Source organism: Anas acuta, chromosome 3 (genome assembly GCF_963932015.1).
Source record: "Anas acuta chromosome 3, bAnaAcu1.1, whole genome shotgun sequence".
In the NCBI taxonomy this organism is placed as follows: domain Eukaryota; kingdom Metazoa; phylum Chordata; class Aves; order Anseriformes; family Anatidae; genus Anas; species Anas acuta.
In genome coordinates, this window is record NC_088981.1 from 95,175,896 (window position 1) to 95,197,135 (window position 21,240).

Consider the following 21,240-nt stretch of genomic DNA (forward strand, 5'->3'; position numbering starts at 1 on the left):
AGTTGTTTTCTACGTATGTGTATCTTTCTCTTCTAGCAGTATGGTAGCACATTTCATCCTTTTATGCAAGCTGAGCAGTCGTTGTTTTTTTTTTTTTTTTTTTATGGAAAAAGACACGAAGAATGCTAAAGGACATCTCTTGACTGTCAATTTAGGAACATGCACAGAGCCACAGGCTGTAAGATAATGACACTTCCTGCTGGCCTACATTCTTGTGGGGGTTTAAAAAAAAAAAAAAAAGCAGGGAGAGCTGTAATTAACATTGACAAATAGCGCCATTCTCTGATTAAACAACACTGCCCCCTTCCATATTTATTTCTGTAAGCCTGGCACTGTCCATGAGCTTTAAATTGACTTTGAAATATGACGTTCAGCTCCCCCAAAATGGTGGATAACTCTCCAGTGACAGTGTCACAGAGTATGGACTGGCAGTGGAGAGTAATGGTTTGGGAAGACTTTGCAGTAGTCAGGGGTTAGGTGTTTATTTTATGAGGACTCAGAATGAGTTCTGTATCAAACATGACTGCTGTAAGGGACAATAGGCTTATTGGAAGCTCATAGATCAAGAATACCTCTAACTGTCCCTGCCTCTTTTTTTTTTTTTTTTTTTTTGAGTGACCCCTTTTGGCTCCTGTTCCATACATAGGAGGTATCAGATCAGCCCCTTTGGGACAGGAGAATACAGCCAGATATTACTAGTCACTGTAAGTCTTTATAGCCACTCTGCTGGTTATCTATCCCTGAGCTAGTTTGTTTTTTGTAAAAGTATCTAGTTATCCCTGGTTTTAGCTAGCTTTTTCATTCTTCTGTGGAGTAAGTGGATTACTGTTCAGTTGAAAGCATTAGTATGTGTATGTTAAATTGTTACTGATTGCTGCCATTTAAGACTTTGGAGCACTATGTGGCTGTAGTACAATTTGAGAAATGCAGTTTTAAACTGGGAGGGAGTGGTTCTGTAACCAATTTTTGTATGGAATGTGGAGAAGTCTACAGTACTCAAAAACAGTTATTGGAACAGGGAAAAATGAAGGAAGTAATTTGCACAAACTTCCTATATTCTGGGAGTCTGCAAAGCTGGTGTTTTTTAACTCAACTCTTGTGACACGCCACTCTTCTGGATAAGAAAATTTAATCTCATTAGGGGTGCTACCTTATGCAATCAAAAAAGTATAATAGTAAACATCTTCAAAGCTAGCTCTGCTATTGCAAGTCAATATTTTAAACGTGATCATGTTGGGTGGTTTGACAGAAATGACTCTTGTCTATCAGAAGACTTAGACTGGGCTAAATTCTCTGCAGTGCTGAGTTTATGCTTTGCAGAACAGAGGGGATGCTGTTGGGAGGCCTCACCTAGGTCTAAAGTATCTAAAGTATCTAAAGTATCTAAAGTATCTAATACCTAGGTCTAAAGTATTTGTCCCATACAAAACACTTGCATATGTTTGGAAATAAGAAAAACAAAATGAAAATCTCAGATGATGACAGTATCTGAAGTTTTTCACATGTGTATACTTCATTAATTCATGGTAGAGTTGTTATATAATATTTCTTCTACTAAACTAGTGTTTTCAGTCATGTGTTTGCTCAGGAAATCCACTTGTTAATTGCAGCAATTCTGTAAGCGTAGAAAAACTTAACTCTTGGTACACTGTTAGTCATCACTATACAATGAAATGTGGTTTTTAGTTTTTGCTACACTGCCTTCTGCCACTAAACACTAAACTGCCCTTGAAAGTTAGCAATCCTTGTCTCATGTTAAGCTATCTCAATTTGTTGTTGCTGTTCTTGTCCTTAAACACATTTTGTCATGTAGAGTGGTGGACAGTGCTCAAGTCTGGTACATCTAGCTTGTTGTTTAATGTGTGCTAGTACCTCCTTTGACTTCTTTTCTATAGCAGCAGGTTTTCTTTGCCAAAGGAAGAGCTCTTGCACATCCCTCTATCCTACCTGACCTCAGGGTATACTGCCTTTTTTCTTTTGGTCTTTGAATTCTCAAAGCTTTCTGCTCACATCCAGAATTAACGTTTATACTGGCAGTTACTTCATCCTGCTTGTGCATCTTCCCTGAAGCTTTTTAAAATCCATTTCAGCATCAACAGTAAAAAGTAGTGGTAAATCAGTGTAAATCCTTTGAAGAAATTTCTTTTCCTCTTGTTTCTTCTGTTTTCCCTGAATATCTGTCACTTTGTGTGTTTTTTTTTTTTTTGTTGTTTTCTATTATGGTTCAATATTTCAACCTATTTAAAAAAAAAAAAAGATTTGAAACACTTCCCCAACCAACTTGGAGACAATAACATCTTGTGTTGACTCCATGATCTTACTAAGATAGTTTTCCTGAGACTGTTTTTTGCCATTAATACAAACCCAGTCAAGATAATAGGCCTTGGCACTGAAGCTAATGTTGCTCATTCACTCAGCTTCTCCAGTAGGTGTCTTGGTTTGTTTGCTTTTATTCAAAGTGCTCAAATGACTTTTCAGTGCTTTTCAAAGAGTAAAACTCGTTTTCACTGGGTCATTACAAGACAGAGCTTCCTATTTATTCTTCATGTGTCTGACTGTAATAGTCAATAGTTAGAGTTCTTGAAGCACCGTCCTACAATAGTAAGAGCTACTACTCCCTGGGAATAAGTGCGTTCAAAACTTGTTCAGTAATCTGCCTCAGTAATCTGAGGCAAATATTTCATGTTGAGCAGTAGAAAGTTAAACTGGCAAGAAAATGCAAACTTTTATGTGATTTCTATGCATAACTATCCCTTACTATTCATCTGTGAGTGTAACTAGTAATGGTTTAAGATCCAAGAAACTACTAATCTTTATGGTATAGTCATTAAGTACACTATTATCTATTAACTAATACCTTATTTTGGTTGTTCTAATGCTCTGAGACTTGGAATATGATTCCTGAACATCACTAGATTGGCCTACACAGCTCTGAAAAAAATATGTAATGATGTAATGATGACATTGAGACTAAGCAGTTCATTCTGTATTGTTTAATTTATTATGTATTTTTCTCAGAAGAATTCCTTTGTTTGCTCTCAAATTTAACAACCCAAATCTAACAACCCTTTACCGAAAGGGTTGTTAGACACTGGAACAGGCTGCCCAGGGAAGTGGTGGAGTCACCATCCCTGGAAGTCTTTAAAAGACGTTTAGATGTAGAGCTTAGGGATATGGTTTAGTGGGGACTGTTAGCATTAGGTCAGAGGTTGGACTCAATGATCTTGAGGTCTCTTCCAACCTAGAAATTCTGTATCTGTATCAAATCTATAACTATTCTCTACCCTACAGTGATAATCAGAGAAAGGTACAATTTCAACTTAAATATGTTTAATCCTTTTAAAGGGTAAAGGCACAAACTGTTTTTTCCTTCTTTAATGGCATTTCTTGGGCAGGGAAAACAAAACTCTTTAATATTATAGTAAAATAATTTTGCAGCGACACATCTTTGGTTATAGTCTCGTCATCGAGTGTATTTGGCCATAACATCTACTGATAGACTGATGTGTTTGCTCTTCTATTTTTAGTTAAATTTGTGTTGTTCACTATTTTGGTAGTTTTCTTTTCAAGTTAAGCTATTTGTAAAAGTATTGAGCTGTTTGTGTGTTTACACATGAACAAGTAAACGAAAAGTTAGAAAAAATGAAATAATCAAATGGGATCCTTTGAGGCTGAAATGTACAGTTCCATCTTGTTGGGACAGAAGTAATTGTTTTGTATGAATGAAGTTGGGATTTCCTTTGTCAGCTGAATTTACTAATAGTTACTGCAGTCCTTATACTGAAGAAAAAGTTTTTCCACTTGCTAGCAAACATCCTTAAAAACAACACAGTTTTGAAAGGATGCAGTCTGCATGACTGTTAATGATGTAATGCAGGAAGGAATTGTAATGCAATTAAAAACAAAGTTGGCGTTCCTTGGGTGTAAATCATGATAATGTGTAGCAGCAAAATTTCAGAGCAGGAGAGGTCCTGTGGGACCTCTGATAGCTAATTTTACCCTGAGCTGGTGGAAGGGGATGGGGAGCAGGATGTGGCCCTCACTATCCACGAGGAAATTGTTGGCAACCTGCTACGGCACTTGGATGTGCGCAAGTTGATGGGGCCGGATGGGATCCACCCAAGGGTACTGAGAGAACTGGCAGAGGAACTGGCCAAGCTGCTTACCATCATTTATCAACAGTCCTGGCTATCAGGGGAGGTTCCAGTTGACTGGTGGCTAGCAAACGTGACGCACATCTAAAAGAAGGGCTGGAGGGCAGACCTGGGGAACTACAGGCCTGTCAGTTTGACCTCAGTGCCAGGGAAGCTCATGGAGCAGATTATCTTGAGAGTCATCATGCAGCACTTGCAGGGCAAGCAGGCGATCAGGCCCAGTCAGCATGGGTTTATGAAAGGAAGGTCCTGCTTGACGAACCTGATCTACTTCTATGACAAGTGACGCGCTGGGTGGATGAGGGAAAGTCTGTGGATGTGGTCTACCTTGACTTCAGCAAGGCTTTTGACACCGTCTCCCACAGCATTCTCCTCAAGAAACTGGCTGCTCTTGGCTTGGACTGGCACACGCTTCGTTGGGTTGGAAACTGGCTGGATAGCCCAAAGAGTCGTGGTAAATGGGGTCAAATCCAGTTGGAGGCAGGTCACTAGTGGCATCCCCCAGGGCTGGGTACTGGGGCCAGTCCTCTTTAATATCTTCATCGATGATCTGGACGAGGGCATTGAGTGCACCCTCAGTAAGTTTGCAGATGACACCAAGTTAGGTGCATGTGTCAATCTGCTCGAGGGTAGAGGAAGGCTCTGCAGGAGGATCTGGATAGGCTGTACCGATGGGCTGAGGTCAACTGTATGAAGTTCAACAAAGCCAGTTGCTGGGTCCTGCATCTGGGGCGCAATAACCCCAAGCAGAGCTACAGGCTGGGAGATGAGTGGTTGGAGAGCTGCCAGGCAGAGAAGGACCTGGGAGTGATGGTGGACAGTCGGCTGAATATGAGCCAGCAGTGTGCTCAGGTGGCCAAGAAGGCCAACAGCATCCTGACTTGCATAAGAAGCAGTGTGACCGGCAGGCCTAGGGAGGTGATCGTCCCCCCTATACTCAGCTCTGGTGAGGCCGCACCTCGAGTACTGTGTTCTGTTTTGGGCCCCTCGCTACAAGAAGGACATCGAGGTGCTTGAGCGAGTCCAGAGAAGGGCGACGAAGCTGGTGAGGGGCCTGGAGAACAAGTCCTACGATGAGCGGCTGAGGGAGCTGGGCTTGTTCAGCCTGGAGAAGAGGAGGCTCAGGGGCGACCTTATCACTCTCTATAGGTACCTTAAAGGAGGCTGTAGTGAGGTGGGGGTTGGTCTGTTCTCCCACGTGCCTGGTGACAGGACGAGGGGGAATGGGCTAAAGTTGTGCCAGGGGAGTTTTAGGTTGGATGTTAGGAAGAACTTCTTTACCGAAAGGGTTGTTAGACACTGGAACAGGCTGCCCAGGGAAGTGGTGGAGTCACCATCCCTGGAAGTCTTTAAAAGACGTTTAGATGTAGAGCTTAGGGATATGGTTTAGTGGAGGACTTGTTAGTGTTAGGTCAGAGGTTGGACTCGATGATCTTGAGGTCTCTTCCAACCTAGAAATTCTGTGATTCTGTAATCTAGGTCATCAATAATTTAAGTTTCAGAAGAGTTCACTTCAGTCCTACCAGATAAGAGAACCAGTATCGAGAGAACTTAAGAATATGAAGGTGATTCTATGAGCAGACAGGTAAAATAGTCAGCTTGTTTTCTGAAGTGTATGAATAGATCTGAAGTGCATATGAATAGATCTAAAAAGTGCTTGAAACAAATGTATGGGGAAATGAAGTTGGTCTGTAGAGGCAGGTACTCTTGTATGCTTTTTCCGGTCTCTCATATGTCAATATATTGTATAGAGGAGAAATGATAACTATATTTAAAACAGTTGTACTCCACACCTTCTTTAGTTATGAAAAATTAACTTCATCTGTAACTTCATCTGTTCAAAAGGAAGTGCAGATTCCTTTCTCCAGTAAAAGTGACTTAGTTTCCTTGCAGCAATATTTGAAGGACCGTGAGTCAGAGACGTGCAGTTTTACCTCCTAGACTGCTTGAGGCAGAAAATTCTGAATTGGAAGTTCTAGGATTTTTTTTCCCTAAAAAAAAAAAAAAAAAAAAAAAAAAAAAAAAAAAAAAAAACCTGTAATGAAACTTGATTGAATTAATCCTACTTGAATTGGCAGAAAATAAAATCAAATTCTATTGGATCAATGAATCAATCAATCTATAACCAATGAATTATGTATCTAAAGGAAGGGATAATTATGTAAGAGCCTTGCCTATTACCTTATTCCACCATTGAGCTATGTGGGCTGTATTCTGCTTTCCAGCTCTTGAGTAGCTCAATCTCTGATGTAAAGACAGCCTTTGTGTTGCTATGAGCCTTTGAAAGGGGGATTACGTGATTTAAGATACGTTTTTGGAACTGTCTTTTCAATGGACTCTGATTCTGGAAGTGAGGGGTTATTTAGTGCCTTCTAGTGATTTACTGATCCTTATCAGAACTGATGTGTTCATTGTCCTTGGTGTATGAGCTGGTAACGGTGGCTCATACCTTGTAATCACTTAGCAGGATTGTAAACCTCCCTCCACAAAACTGTTGTGCTCCTATTCGAGATTATATATATATATATATATATATATATATTATTTTTGGGGAAAAAGGGCTTCCTAGAGCAACAGTTTGCTGAGAAACAAGTTCAAAACACACGCAGTTCTGGAATAGTCAGTTTATTTTTTTTAATTCTTCCAAGTAAGAAATGTATGGAACACATCTTTTCTCAAAGTACTTTTCTAAAACAAGTTGTGCAATGTGACTCAACATAGCTGGCATTTATGCTTGTTCTATTTTACATCCAACTGGGATTTGGGGGAATATTTTTTCATGTTCATAGCTTTATACTTTTGCTGGAGATAAGATTTCAGTTAAGCAGCCTATGCCTTCTTCCTTCCCCGACTCAAATTTTATTGTAAACAGTGACTGCTGCCAAATACCAAGATGTCAATATCAAGAAAGGGTATCAAATAAGGAGCCTGTCCTCTGTTGGAGCTTAACTTTGCTTGAAATTTTAGGTCTGGTTGTGTTGTCTCTTTGCCAATGTGGAAACTAAAATATTTATTCTTAGTGTCTTGTGTGGATTGCCAAATTAATCAAAGGAATTCCTTGATGTGTTATCCCCAGTCTGTCTGTCTGCAAAGTTAAATCCTACTTCATTGTCTAATTATATTCCACAGAGTTCACTTATCTTCAGAATGCTCACATTAATATGAAGATCCCAGATGAAATGCAACTGACAGCAAGTTTTTGATGAGTCTGAATAAGTCTGCTGCTGTGGTCTACTTGATTTCTGGTCTTGTAAAGAAAGCTGTTTATTTGGCTGGTACTAAGTAGGAAAAGTTGTATTGGGATTTTGTCTCTCAAGACAAAAGTACATTTTCAGCCATACTCATCTGTTCTCTAGTTTGTACCGTAGTCTTCTTAGTAGAGTCTCTTTTTAGCTTGTTTTCCTTGATTTTTTTTTTAATATGGAAACAATTTCTGCTTTTTAGAATAAAGTCTCTGCATCCCATTAACATGTACTGTTCGTAACTACTTCGTACTTATTACAAATCTCCTCACAATGTCAGAGATGACCTATGGCCTTCAAGTCTTATCTTGCTAAAATAAAGTAGGAAAAAAATCCCAATTTCATCTGGAACCATTGTCTGCATATTTTTATTCCTTCAAGTAGACAAAGTGTGTACACTGTTGCGGGGTGGAACTGTTATTTTCAGAATAAAGCCAGTGGGTTAGCAGGCCAGAACATAGATCTTTGGCTTTGTTACCATACTGAAGCCAGCAGACATTAACCTGATTCATTAGATGTAGCATAATTTGCTATATTAGATGGATAGTTAGCATGTAAGTACAGCCAGATACCTTGCTTTTCATCTTTTCTTGTATAACTTTAAACTATTAATAATTGTACTTTGAATTACTTTGTTATTCATATTCTTCCCATATATTGAGGGCTTCATTTGCATAGCCTTTCATGTTTTTCTTCTGTAATTGGGATAATAAGGCATGGATCTAGAACTTTGCATCCAAATATACTCATCAAAACAAGCATGTCTGAATTTTGACGAAGGCACTGATCTTTTTCAGTAATGAATAAAGTAGCTGGTATGTCACCCACCTATTAATTGTGAAGAAAAGGAGTAGGTTGACTATCACATTTAACACAGGCACTGCATTTAATTGTAACTTTGGATTTTAACAAAACTCTATCACAAAATCTTCACCTTGTGTATGCTAGAAGTCCAGGTTGTCGTATAATATTACTGAACTACTTTGTATATTACTTATCTAGTTATCAAGTGTTTATTCACCCAAATCATGTCACTATTTCCATTAGGTATACATAATTGCTATAAATGAGTTGGCAAAACTGTCTTGAGCATTTGTTACCATGCCTTTTTTGTATTGGCACCCTTTAATACCAACTTAAAACACTCTGAAATCTTTCAGCCTGTATATATTGAAAGACTTCCTAATAAATTTATTTCATTGTTCATGCATGGTACACTTCTGAAAGATCTTGCCTTAAGGTTCTTCGAAGCTGGCTTATTGGATTGACCTGGAAAGTGCCATGGGAGGCATGGAAGGCTAGACAATCTTCTTGACTTGTAGATCTCTGCTTTATCTTCTGTTTGTTTAACAAAACAAGGCACGTGTGTGGTGTCAGTGGATTAGAAACTTATAAGAATGTTAAAACAGCAGGTTTGGGTGTACTAAATCTTGTTTATGGGGAAGGGGCAGCAATGCGTGTGGCTTATTAGTCTCAAACATCTGATCATTAGTCTAGAACAAAATTTAAAGATGAAGATAAACAACAATGCATTTTAAAATGTTATGCCCACTCGTACTAGTTTCTACCTCTTTTCCCAATGTTACGCTCACCCTCCCTGCTCCTCTGATTCCAGGAGTTGATGGTCTCTTGATCTTCACTGTAGGATATGCTTGAGGCTGTTTACATTTGCTAACACAGTTTTATACCTCTTCACTGGTGTGCAGCACCATGTCTTACCCATATTTACTTTCTATTCTGCCCTTTATGCATGTTACGTACTACTTTGTACTATTTGTTACTCCTAAACCAAGTTCTGTCCAGGTCTGCATTTCTTTGAATAAGTTGTTTATAGCCGTGGGGTTTCCAGTGTCAGCTCTGCCTCATCTCAGCATGTGCTCCCCAATGCTGTGTCCTGTATTTCTACTTCTTAGAGCTGCTGCAGTGAAACCAGGTCTGTAATTTCTTTTAACTGTGTTGTGTCAGGTGTAAATATTTCATTTGGAGTGGAATAATTGCTTGCTAGAGCTATCCATACAAAACTACAGTTGTGCCATGGTGGGGGGGGGAGGGGGCGGAAGAGGGGGAGTAAAACAAATTAGCCTTAGACACAGTCAATTAAAGAAATTACTATCACAGCTAAACCAAATGAAAAAAAAGCTGCAGGCAAATTTGGGGAAGTTCAGACAGTGAGCCTGACCGTAGCAAGTCTCAGTCCTGAATGGCAATATCAGCTTACAGGGCTGCATGGTTATGAAATACTTCATGCATAAATCAGTTTTGTACCCTAAAGTTTCCATTGTAACCACCCAGGAAACTTCAGACTGATAAAATGAAGTCATTGCTGCTCACTGTACTTCCAGGCAGCTGGAGTGGGCTTCACTTGATGAGGTCCCTAACTTCCAGATAGCCATCTGCAGAGCTATCAGTAAGTACTTTCTGAAGGTGATTAACATGAAATGCCTATCTTAACATGAGATGAATCACCTCAAATCAGAAGTGCCTGTCTGCTTGTGATGACTTTACAATGAAAGACTAACTTAGTTGTCTTCAAGTTGAGCATTTTAATCTAAGGTTTAGATCATGCATCTTGCTTGACAGAAAGTCAGCATTTAAACTAAAAGGAATTTTAGGAGAAAAACATGCAACATCTCTATGGAAATCACTCTTGTTTCCAACATGATTTAATCAAGAATGTTATCTTCTTAGATAGTCTTTAATTATTGTACAGTATTGTGTTCTGTGATTCTTTAGGAATCTTTTATTTCTTGCTTTATGTGGCAAGAAGTCCTGAGACTTTCTAAAACAGTGTGGCAGCCTCCCCCTCCCATTTCTGTTTTGATATGAAAATCTGTTTTTGGAAGCAGGAGCTCATGAGAAAACTGAGCTTTATGCTGCGAAATGTGAGAAACTTTGCTTATTCCTTAAAAGATGCAGCCAACTTAATGTGCCCTGGATGTGCAGCTCCCTAGGCACCACAGAGAGAAATTTGGCCAAGTGTCCTCCAGAACTTTATCAGACGGCTGTGGGCACCAACAGGGAGGCAGTTAAATTGGGTCCCGTGTCCTTGTAAGTGGAGTAGGCATCTAAACTGACCAGGAATGAGGGGTGTTTGTTCTCACTTTTTATTCTGATACAGTGCAGCTGTAACAGAACCTTTTTTTTTTTCAGTAGCAGCTTCCTTAATTTTTAAAACTGTACCCTGCAGATTTTATTTTAAAATATCATTTGCAATAAAGCACTGAGGAGCTGCATTTTGGGAGAAAGGATAAGGCTGTGGGTGATTGGACAGCTGTTGTGTGTAGGATACTGAAGTTCTCTTCAATGCTGTCACTTCAGCTCTGCTGTAGGAGTTTAGCAAATGGCAACATTGGTGCACTAAAACAAAGTGGAACAGATTTCAGTCCTACACGTGATCAGGCTTCACCTTGGCAAAGAAACAGTTTTTCCAGCATTACGTTTTTATTTTTCATTTTTAGTCCTTCAGTTTTTCACCATTGCCCAAATCCTATCCTTGTGCCATCCTTTCATGACTTATATGATGAAATTTGCATGCAAAGTGGCTTAAAAATCAAAATAAGCCTGTAGATGAAAGGAGGAAAAAAAAAATATATATATGTATATAAGAACTCAGGCATGGATTGAGTTCTGTGTATGAGTAGATTGAACAATGTGGTTACTTGGACCCTCTACTTGAATGCTATAACTGCGAGTTTTAAAAATTATACTTTGTTATGCTCATTGCATGCTTGTTGGTAGCAGGCTTTTTCATGTTTGAGATGTAGCTTTTAAAATAAAATGAATGAAACAAAAGACACAATATTTCTCTGCTGTCACGCATATTGCAAAACTAAATGTCATAATCACCTTTTAAAGAATGCTTTTTGTAGTGCTTAGATCATGATCCACCTCTTCAAAGTCATCTCATCATTTTAGCTGTCCCTAATTTCCTGGTTATTTTAAAGAATCAGCTTTTATGTTAGTTATAAACCGACTCTTTGCCTTTAAAGACAAGGACTATACTAAAGACAATTTGCCATTTGTTTTGGAATCTAAGTATTACCGTCTGTGAGAGATGAGGGAGTGTAAGTGGGAAGAGAAAATACACTACTTGTAGGTTTAGTAATTCAAGCTTTTGTTCATGGGACTTAACGATCAATTTAGAAATTGTATATATACCCAGGTTTTTCTCTTTGTTCCCGAAATTCTGCTAACAGTCCCAAATACCAAAGAAGTTTACTGGGTTTGGTTTTGGAAGCAATTGAACAGAATCTGTTTCCAAAAAGCTGACAGGCCTTTGAACCTTGGATGTTGTAAACTGTTCACTCAGAAAAGCAAAAGTGGGGGAGGCTTCCAAAACACAAGACAAAAAACAAACCCTAAAACCCACACAGTTATTTACTGAAGTGCAGGGAGTTAATACATGATGTACTTTAGCCAAAAACTGATAAAATGTGAGAAATTATGTTGGGTTAAGTATTGCTGCAAACTTTCTGTGTGGGTTTTTTGTTTTGCTAGCCATTTGCTGCTGGACACAGGCAGAAACTTTTTTCTGTCCCACTGTTACCATTCTTGAGTGCAGTTATGTCTGAATTTGTGTGTTTCCTCTGCACTATGATGTCAAACTAAGTGATCTAACTGATTAAGGAAATGGTTAATGATGTAGTAGGCATCATGCTAATAATGTATTATCAGTTACAGTTTTGCTTGAAAGTATTAATGACTATAATGTCTATGTATCAGTTCGCACAACCAGTGAACAAAGTTTTGGAAGACTTAAGTTATCCAATAAATCTGCAGTGCATTGGTGTAACCGATATGATTTGCAGTCAGTTTAAAGTGTTCTCAGTGGTATCAGTGAACTCAGTATTCCTGTAGTGTAAATCCGGTGTTAATCAGGAGACATAAAATTAGTGCACTTACAGTATCAAAAAAAATGCAAGTTCAGAGAATTCTGTGATATTATAACTATCTTCAAAATACAGATCAGCGATTGCTTTAATGGTTTTAAACAGATGACCTACTGCATTTTACAAATGATTGTTCTCAACGGTGAGCTAAAGCCACCATGTGAGCCAGTAAGTTTTCTAAGTATTCTTTCAGATCAAAGTTGACTCCTAGGTAAATCTTTTAAGAACAAGTGATCTAAGCTCCTCTGAGTGAATTAGCCAAAGTCGTGCATCAGCCCAGACTGATACAGGAAATAAAATATGTTCTTTTGTCATCCAGTGATAGTGAGGTGGTGAGGATGCTGTTCCAAAATCCATGTCTTATTTACTGTTTTGGTAGTTTGATTTATTTTTTTTTTTTTTTTTTTGTGCCACTATAGCTAAATCTGCATTCTGTGGAAGTATAATGCCAAAAACTTGAAATAACAGAAGGGTAAAAGTGATGCCACAGGTTAAATCAGTAAACTCTATATCATGATGTTTTTAAGTATTAAGAATGAATGGAACTGGATAATGAGGCTAAATTGGTAAAAACATGATATTACAGGCTTATGCAACAGGTTCTGAAATATCTGAAATATTTAAAACTAATTAAATATAGCAAGAGTAAATTTTTTTAAAGCCTAGGGAATTTCTTCATCAAAGTCTAGACAATTTCTAGGAGGCTATTTAACTGAAAGTGAGGTGATAATACTGTCGGTGGCACTAAGAAGGTGTACAGTAAACTGTTAGATACAGTCCACTAGGAATTTTCATCGAGATCCTAGTGGTGGTCTGGAGCCTGAACCTGTAATCACTAAAATGACCTGTTAAAGTTAGGAGGTCAACCTGGATGAGTTTGAGTAACTTACAGATAAGGCTGTTGTCAAGGTTACTTCACACAGGCGCACAGTATTTGCATGAATATTTATAACTCTTCTAGAACATGTATTGGCTTTTAAAATATATTGCAAATATGTATTGCAAAGCATAATTTGGGTATGTAGTAATGGGAAAATAATTATAGCATTTTTGATACTGTGGGAAATGAAAAGATATACTTACAAAGCTGTGTTACGCAAACTTGTGCCACATTAATATCAAACTAATCACATCAAAAAAGGTCAGCAATCACTGCATGAACTAATGAAAGTGAAGAAATTAGTAAGAAAGGAAGAAGAAAGAGTACAACACATGTGAAAAAACTGTTTAGGTTATTGAAAGGTTTTCACTCATTCAATTTTCACCTTGTCATAGTCTGAAGGAAGGACATATGAAATATTTAAAACTAATTAAATATAGCAAGAGTAAATTTTTTTAAAGCATAGGGAATTTCTTCATCAAAGTCTAGACAATTTCTAGGAGGCTGTTTAACTGATATCTCCTCTCTTACATTACTTTGACCCACGTGATGATGTGCATCTGAATGGGCCTGGCTGGATGGGTGAGTTACATAAGACAAGGTTGAAACCCATTGTTCCCATGTTATCCTTCGTTTAATACCATCTGTGTTTGGGTTTGTTTGATAGACAACTTGCTCTACCACTGAAGTCCTCTTCCCACTGTCATTGCACTGAGTATAACTCAGTCTAATTTTCATGTGACAGATGACAAATGCTACAAAGTATTAGTTTCAGTGAAGTTGTAACTGTCTATACTGCAGAATTTTAGGTTAAGAATGTAAAAATGTCTGCAACAGATTGTCTACTCCTTGGATGTACTGAAAGGATGAAATGAGTGTGAATGAAAAATATGAAGAATTGGAGAGAAAAAAAACTCTCCAATTCTGGCTACAGACCTTATGCATCAGCTCTGTGGCTGTGTGTCCTTTATCTGGGGCTTTAACCTTCTGGTGAAAGAGAATGGCCGTAACCACCTCCCTTACCATATTTCCAATACACTTCTTGTAGCATTGCAGATTGCCAAATGTACTTATGTGACTGTAGAAACAGAAGCCCTGTTTTATACTAAGTTAGTGAAACAGGAAGGTTTCCTTCCAAGGTTAACCCCCAAAAATCTATTGTAACAGTGGACTCTGGTCAAGGCGGAGAAAGAAAATCCTGCAACAGACACAAAAAATACTAACAAAAGAGTGTATTTATCCTTGTGCTTCAGGAAAAAAATGTCACCATGTATAACAGCACCATCTGCTGACTGCTGCCACAACACTTGCACACTTCTTTCTAAACACAGCATGTACATGCGTATTAAAAGCAGTGCTTGTGGTCTGAATTCTTGTCCTGCTGGAAGTTTTAGTCCCTTTTCCCTTTTTCTATTGTGGTAATTTGAATATTTGGAGTATTATGAATATTAGTTTGTATTTTTATAGTTTAGTTTGTATTAAAACTCTATAAAATATTCCTCAAAAAGGAAAAAAAAAATCTTTAAAAAGAAGTAGGTTATGCCTTTTTAGTGCTTGCTCAAGTAGATAGTACTTCCTAAAATATATGACATAACCAATGAGGAACTGATTTTGATTTAGAATCCCATGGGCCTATCATGCTTTAAGATGTGATATTTAAGACTTCATTGCAAAAGGGGAAACTGTACCTGACTTGTTTTGTTTTTAAGTATCAAGTCACTTGGAAGGTTTCTGCTTGGTAGTGAATATTTCTTCAGAGTAACACTGAATCAGTGACCAGATCCTGGATTTGAATCTAGTTTATGGGCCTGCAAGATTAGCCTCTAAGTAGCTTCACTCCATCATTATCTTCTTTCTTAAATTTCTTCTCTTTCCATCTCTTAAATAATTAGTGTGACTCTTAAGGGAATTTTGAAATATTTTAGTAAGTACCACAGGAAGAAAAAACTTCTTATATGATAGTACTAAATCCAAACTTAGATTCTTAAACTGCTTTTTTTTTTTTAAAAAAAAAAAAAAGACACAGACACTTTGCAGTGGAATTGTAAAGTGATACACCTGAAACCTCAGATATTTGAGTGGAAAAAAGGTGGTAGACATTCCTCGTAATTGGTATAAACTCCTCTCCAGGCCACGCAATGGCTTCCTTCATCCTTTATCTTTTAATTTTGTTAGTAGCCATTTGCAAAACCTGGTGCCTGCCTTTCTAGACCACTTCCTATGTTTTACTTAATTGTCCCTAATAATGTCAGTTGACCTCATCCTGATGCCTTCATATCCAAGAAAAAAATGTTTATAATCCGTAGTGCACATCTGAAGATTTTCCTTTTAAAGGATCTGATAAGTAATAATTATCTGTGATACAGATTTTTGTATACCTCAAATTTTACATAAACTGACTTCTAATGATTTTGTGTAGATTTTGGTCAAATATAAAGACTTTTATAAAACTCTGTCCATCTTTTATTATGTTTCATTTTCAATACATTTAAGGTCGAACAACATTGAAAATGTAGGATCTATATATACAAAAGAAGTTATTTAATCTTAAAATCCATATTTCTTCTCCTAGTTATTTCTACTGTCAATGATATTGAAAAGACAAGTAGGGAGGTAAAGATGCTTGCTGTAAGCAATTGCATGGGCTGTTAGTTAAAACGAGTCTTTAAATGGATAAATGATGCCCTTCAGATTATAAACACAGAACTAAATTAGTAAAAATGCACAACTCAGCACGGTTATTTTATGATAATTCTTTGGGTGTTCAACCCCTAGCTGAACCATGACAACTGAGACTCTGTTTAGTATTGGAGCATGTCACTGAATTCTGTTCATATAACATCATATTATACTACGATACCTGACTTCTACATTTACACTGAAACTTTCATAATTCAGAATGAGTAATATATTATTCATTACATTTAGGAAACAATACAAAAATAGATAGAAATGTAAGCCTTCCTTATGTTGCTTCTCTTGCACACATGAAGTACAAAGACAGCATGCAGCCATGGTAACACACTAATACTGTGACATTAATAAAGAAATGAAGTCTGATTATTTGAACTACATTCTTATAAAAAAAAGACTTGGAGTTTTGATCAAAAACCTTGTCTCTTCCCTTATTGTTCTTCAGGCCTTCATGTATTATTCATACAGTCATCGTTCAGGTATTTCTGTTTATGCAAACCTTCCCTATAATGTTCACTGTAATGGAAAGAAAAACCCTTGCGTTTATACGTTTTGGCCATTCTGTTTGTTCAGCCATTACATGCTTAACTAAAAAATGTGTATCCAGAATAAATATGTTCTCCAGTAGTGTAACACTGTGATTATCACTGTAAATTTCATTTGCGCTCACCATTCTTTTCTCTTATTTACTATAATCCCTCCTACTTCTCATCTTGAATTAGATTAATTCAGCAAATACACTATTTGTTAATTTTTTTCTTGCTGTTGGAAAGTCTCTTGAGAATAGCAGAAGTTGAGAAAAATTAATTTTAAATTAGCTTTGTGGTCGTATTTTGTGCATGTTAAACCTAATGTGGCATTTTGAAGAACTTCAAATATTTAACATAGTAGTATGGTTTCTTTTTTGAAGATAAAAATTTAGAACAAATTATGGACAGCATGAGAGGCCTTTACAGACTTCTTGAAAGATACAAAGGAAGGACTTAGGCAGCTGTTAATGTTCAGTTTGCATTCTAAAATATAAAAGGACTTTTTCTAGGTCCCTCCCGCAGAGGCTGGAAACTAATGAGACAGATGTTGTCCCTCTCTTCTTTTTGCAGTAGCTTGTACAGCAGTATCAGACCATGGTGGAGTAGAAGAATGCCTCAGTTCTAATGGAGGATTGCTCTTGAAATAATACAGAGATCATTCCTAAATTTCAGACCATGTTCTTTACCCAGAGGTGTCATAGCTCTCCTCCATGTCTCAATAAGGCTTTTTCCAGAAAAAAAAAAAAAAAGATTGTAGTCCAATGGATGTATTGTAGATACTAAACACGTGGAACTAGGTAGAACTACTGTTAAATGAACATGCGTAGCTTCTCTAAGTAGTTTTTGAATTGATTAAGTAATTTGCTGTCAAATGAAGTGATGGACTGAGTGAGGTTCCAAAGTGTCTGCTCTGGATTGATCACTGTTCAACAAGTTCTTTGTGAACACCTCAAGGAAGGAACAGATAACATTTAATTGCAACTGGTATCAAAGGAGCTGTAAGAACAGGTTTCAAAGGTGTAACAATAAACAAGGGAAGTGATGTGAAGGAAAACAAGTGTCCCAGATAAACAGGGTAGAGGTCAAAGAAAGGCAATGGCAGAATTCCTCACTAGTATACACATATGTATTGCATTGCAGAAGAGACTGACTAGAAACTATTCCCATAGCAAATAGCCTAGATCATAAACATCCCCCATTCTGTTGGGGGGGGGGGGGGAAGGGAGGCGCACACGACAGTAAATGACAGTGCTACATCTAGAAGGATGAAGAAGGGAAATGACTAAGAATTTTGAACTGTTTTTTTTCTATGTACTGGTGACAGCTTAGGATGAATTTTCCATCCCACCCTAGGCACCCCAATTCAAGATATATATTTAGATAAAGAATGTCCAACGGAATGAGCAATGGAAATAAATGAAGATCAAAAGAATTTAAGGAAAATTGTTAAAGGAAATAGTTCTCAAATGCTGACAAGAGAAAAAGGTGATGAAGAAGGAATGGAAGTCTTGATACATGTAAAGAAACAATACTTAGACTTTTTTTGCAAATGTGCAAGGCAGAGCAAACATCATTCAGATTTGGCATGGGTTTAGTAACAAAGCTCCTTACACTTCTATTGGTTATTCTGATGGTTAAAAATTAAATCTTTGTTCTTGAAAACTGTACTGTTAAGCAGCCGTTATTCTAAAGGTGTTGTACATGTATGGAGCTGTTTGAGCAAATTTAAGCTTATGTAGTTAACAAATCTTTTAGATTTTTGATGTGTTGTGCCTATTTGGGAACTGGAATTTTACACAATCCAGGTTAATTCATCTTGTAATTGTAAATTGTAATATCTGTAGTGATACTTTCATGAAGCTTCATGTTCAGAGAAGAATAGAAACATGATAACTTTCAAACTTCTCAGTCCCAAAATTTTCAAACTTCAATTTCGTGTGAAAGAGAACTTGTTTTCTAAAGCTTGGGTATTAATACTTCATCATTTGGCAGTATTATAGCTGTAGTACAAACATGCTAGACTTGAGAAACAATAATGGGTGACAGCCTACTTGCTAGGTATTGTATTTACACAATTAGCTGTGAAATTTATGTCAAGTATTGCCTTTGTTTAAAAAAAAATAAATGAAAAAATCTGTAATACTTATTTTTGAGAGCTATGTTATAAGCACATTCCTAACATCTCAGGTGTAGCATCCTTCATACGGCATGGAGTAAAAACTTCACTAGGGTCTCCTTGCAGTTACAGGGAGTTGGTAAATGCGTGTGTGGGAGGAAGGCTACCTTATTTTAAAAACTCTTCTACTTGAATAAAATTATAGAAAAATTCTGCTTGTTTCATTTCTGAAGGAAAGGATTTATAGCAGTGCACTGGCATAGATTGCCAAGACAGTTTGTGGATTCTCTCTCCTTAGAGATCATCAGAAGTTGCCTGAACACCTTGCTGTGAGTGGCCCTTCAACCTCAACCAGTATGTGATTCAGTGGTTTTGTAATTGAGAAAGTGGGAATCAAATCTGATGCCTTGCATTTAAATTGGCCTTCCAAAGTAGCATTATTTACTTCAACTTGCCAGTCCGTGCACGTTGCAATAGAAAGGTTAACATGGATGATGACAGGTAATATTTAGCTGCTATATCATTTTCTATCAGAAACATAACTAGTAAAATTCTGAATTCTGAACATTTTAAACTAAATATGGGATGATTTCTTGTACTAGATAGTTGTTTTTTTAAACTCATCCTTCAAACTTGTTCTTCTGAAGAGCTTCATGTTTCCCCAAATTCTCTGAGAAGCTAGGCAGAACTAAACTGACTTCTGTAAGTGAACTGACACGATTTCTTGGAACATAGCTTGCTAAAATGTTATGACTCTGTAATCCCTGTACCTCAAGTGCAAGATGGTAGCTCTGTTGTGTGAAGTTCTCTTGCTTCAGTTGCTCACACAAAACATGAAATCCAAACTGAAATCAAGATTTGTAACCCCACATAAATATAAGACTTCAGGAAAAAGCAAGAAATTTTTTTATGACTCATCTGTCTTACTTTATCCACTATACTTGAACTACACCAAGACCTTGAGGCAAATTATATTGTTTCTGGGTTGATCTATTAAGTATTAAATTTTCAAAAACAGTATTAGCTTAATCTTACTCCTACTGATGTCAGAAGTTCTCATGGGGAATAATGCTTACTGTACTGAGCTTATTGGAAATTTACACTCTTAATCAGCTATTTTGTTTCTGGAGGAGCTGTTCATATGGATACGTATAAGTAAATGTAGGTTATGTGGATGGAAATTCTGCCTACTAATACAAAATCTTTTTCTTTTTCCTCTTTAGGATTGTAACTTTTTCATTCCAGCTTAGCTATTCATTGCATATGAAATGTTGTTGTATATGAAATAATCTCAATAAGAGATTATTGTTAGTCACGGAATAAAAGGAGATAGCATAATAAAAATTCTTTCTGATACTGGCCCCAAAAATCTAAAAGATGTGAAAAATCTGCCATAGTTTCATAGTTCTTTGGACTCCAAAGATAAAGGTATCTCAGAATAATGCATGCTTGCTGCTTCTAATGTGTCTGGTGAACATAATTAAAAGAAAAGGACTACAACCATTTTAATCAAGTATGATGTACTTGATTTCATGGTAAAAAGAAAACACAAATAGCATGTTTTGTGTTTTCTTATTTTTTTTTTCCACAAGGATTTGAGAGCTAATATACATTAGCTATCCGGTCATAGATATGTTTCTGTAGTATTTTTTCCAGTTAATTGTGGCTATGTAATGCTAATAAATATCAAGAAAAAATGTACATTTTGATGTTTCAGTTGAAAAGTGGAAAATTATTTATATACAGTAACTATTTATATACAGTAACTAAAGCATTACTCTACTAATACCTACTAACTATCTGGAACTGAGATGTAAAAGGTATTTTCAGAGTTACATATACCTTTTGCAATTTCTGTGGCGTTACTCTGCTACCAGCTTCACATGATGGTTTAATTAAAGAACTCACCTCATCTTCCTTATTCTGCCAACAATGCACATTATATAACTATTTGCCACAGCAGGATAATTCTCCCTCTGTAAACTGGAGTGAATTCTTCCATGTTCTTGGTTGAAATCTGAAAAATATCTGTTTGGTTTTGTGTTAGAACAGTGCAAATCTCTTGCATCTGTAGGAGCACATTTCATGTTGCTTGGGTATGGTTGTTTCAGCAAGGAGCATGACCCTATCTGCCAGGAGAGGTGGTATACCTACATGGCCATGAAGTCTGCACCAGCTGGTGGCATAGGGCTTCAAGGAAAATAACAACCCATTATTTTAGCATGTGTGACACAAAGTAAAAATGTAAAGAATTCTTAAGAACAGTACACTCTTACAGTGGTTTAATATAGCTAATATAAAAGACTGGCAAACTTGTTCTGATTGCTGTGAAATTTGGTAGCTTCAGTGTATACTGCAAATTCTGTTCTCGTCATCAGAATATAAAAAGTTGGTCTTAATGACTTCCAAATCTTTGATTCACTTCTTTGTTTTATGTTCAAGACTGTATACGAAGTTGTATAATTTTTAGATACTACCTGTAGTGCTGATGCCTAAGATCTGACTACAGTGAAGCTTTATATCAAGAAAGACAGTTCAGTGGTCTGCCTTTTACCAGTGGCACCTCTATGTCTGAGAACTCTGTGCTTGTTCTTATGTGATAGAAGTTGAGCAGATGCAGTTCAATCTTTTTCTTACAACTTCATTATTCCTCTGCTACCCCCAAAAAATTACTTCTCTCAATTGGCTTTCTGAATGTCATCTTATTTAAGAGTAAGTTCTCTTATGGATAAAGA

General features: G+C 37.0%; 1 protein-coding gene across 2 annotated transcripts in view; it reads left to right on the forward strand.

Moving 5' to 3' along the window:
• The window catches only part of CSMD1 (CUB and Sushi multiple domains 1), a 1,153,949-nt gene that overhangs the window by 355,143 nt on the left and 777,566 nt on the right, over positions 1-21,240 (forward strand). The window lies entirely within an intron of this gene.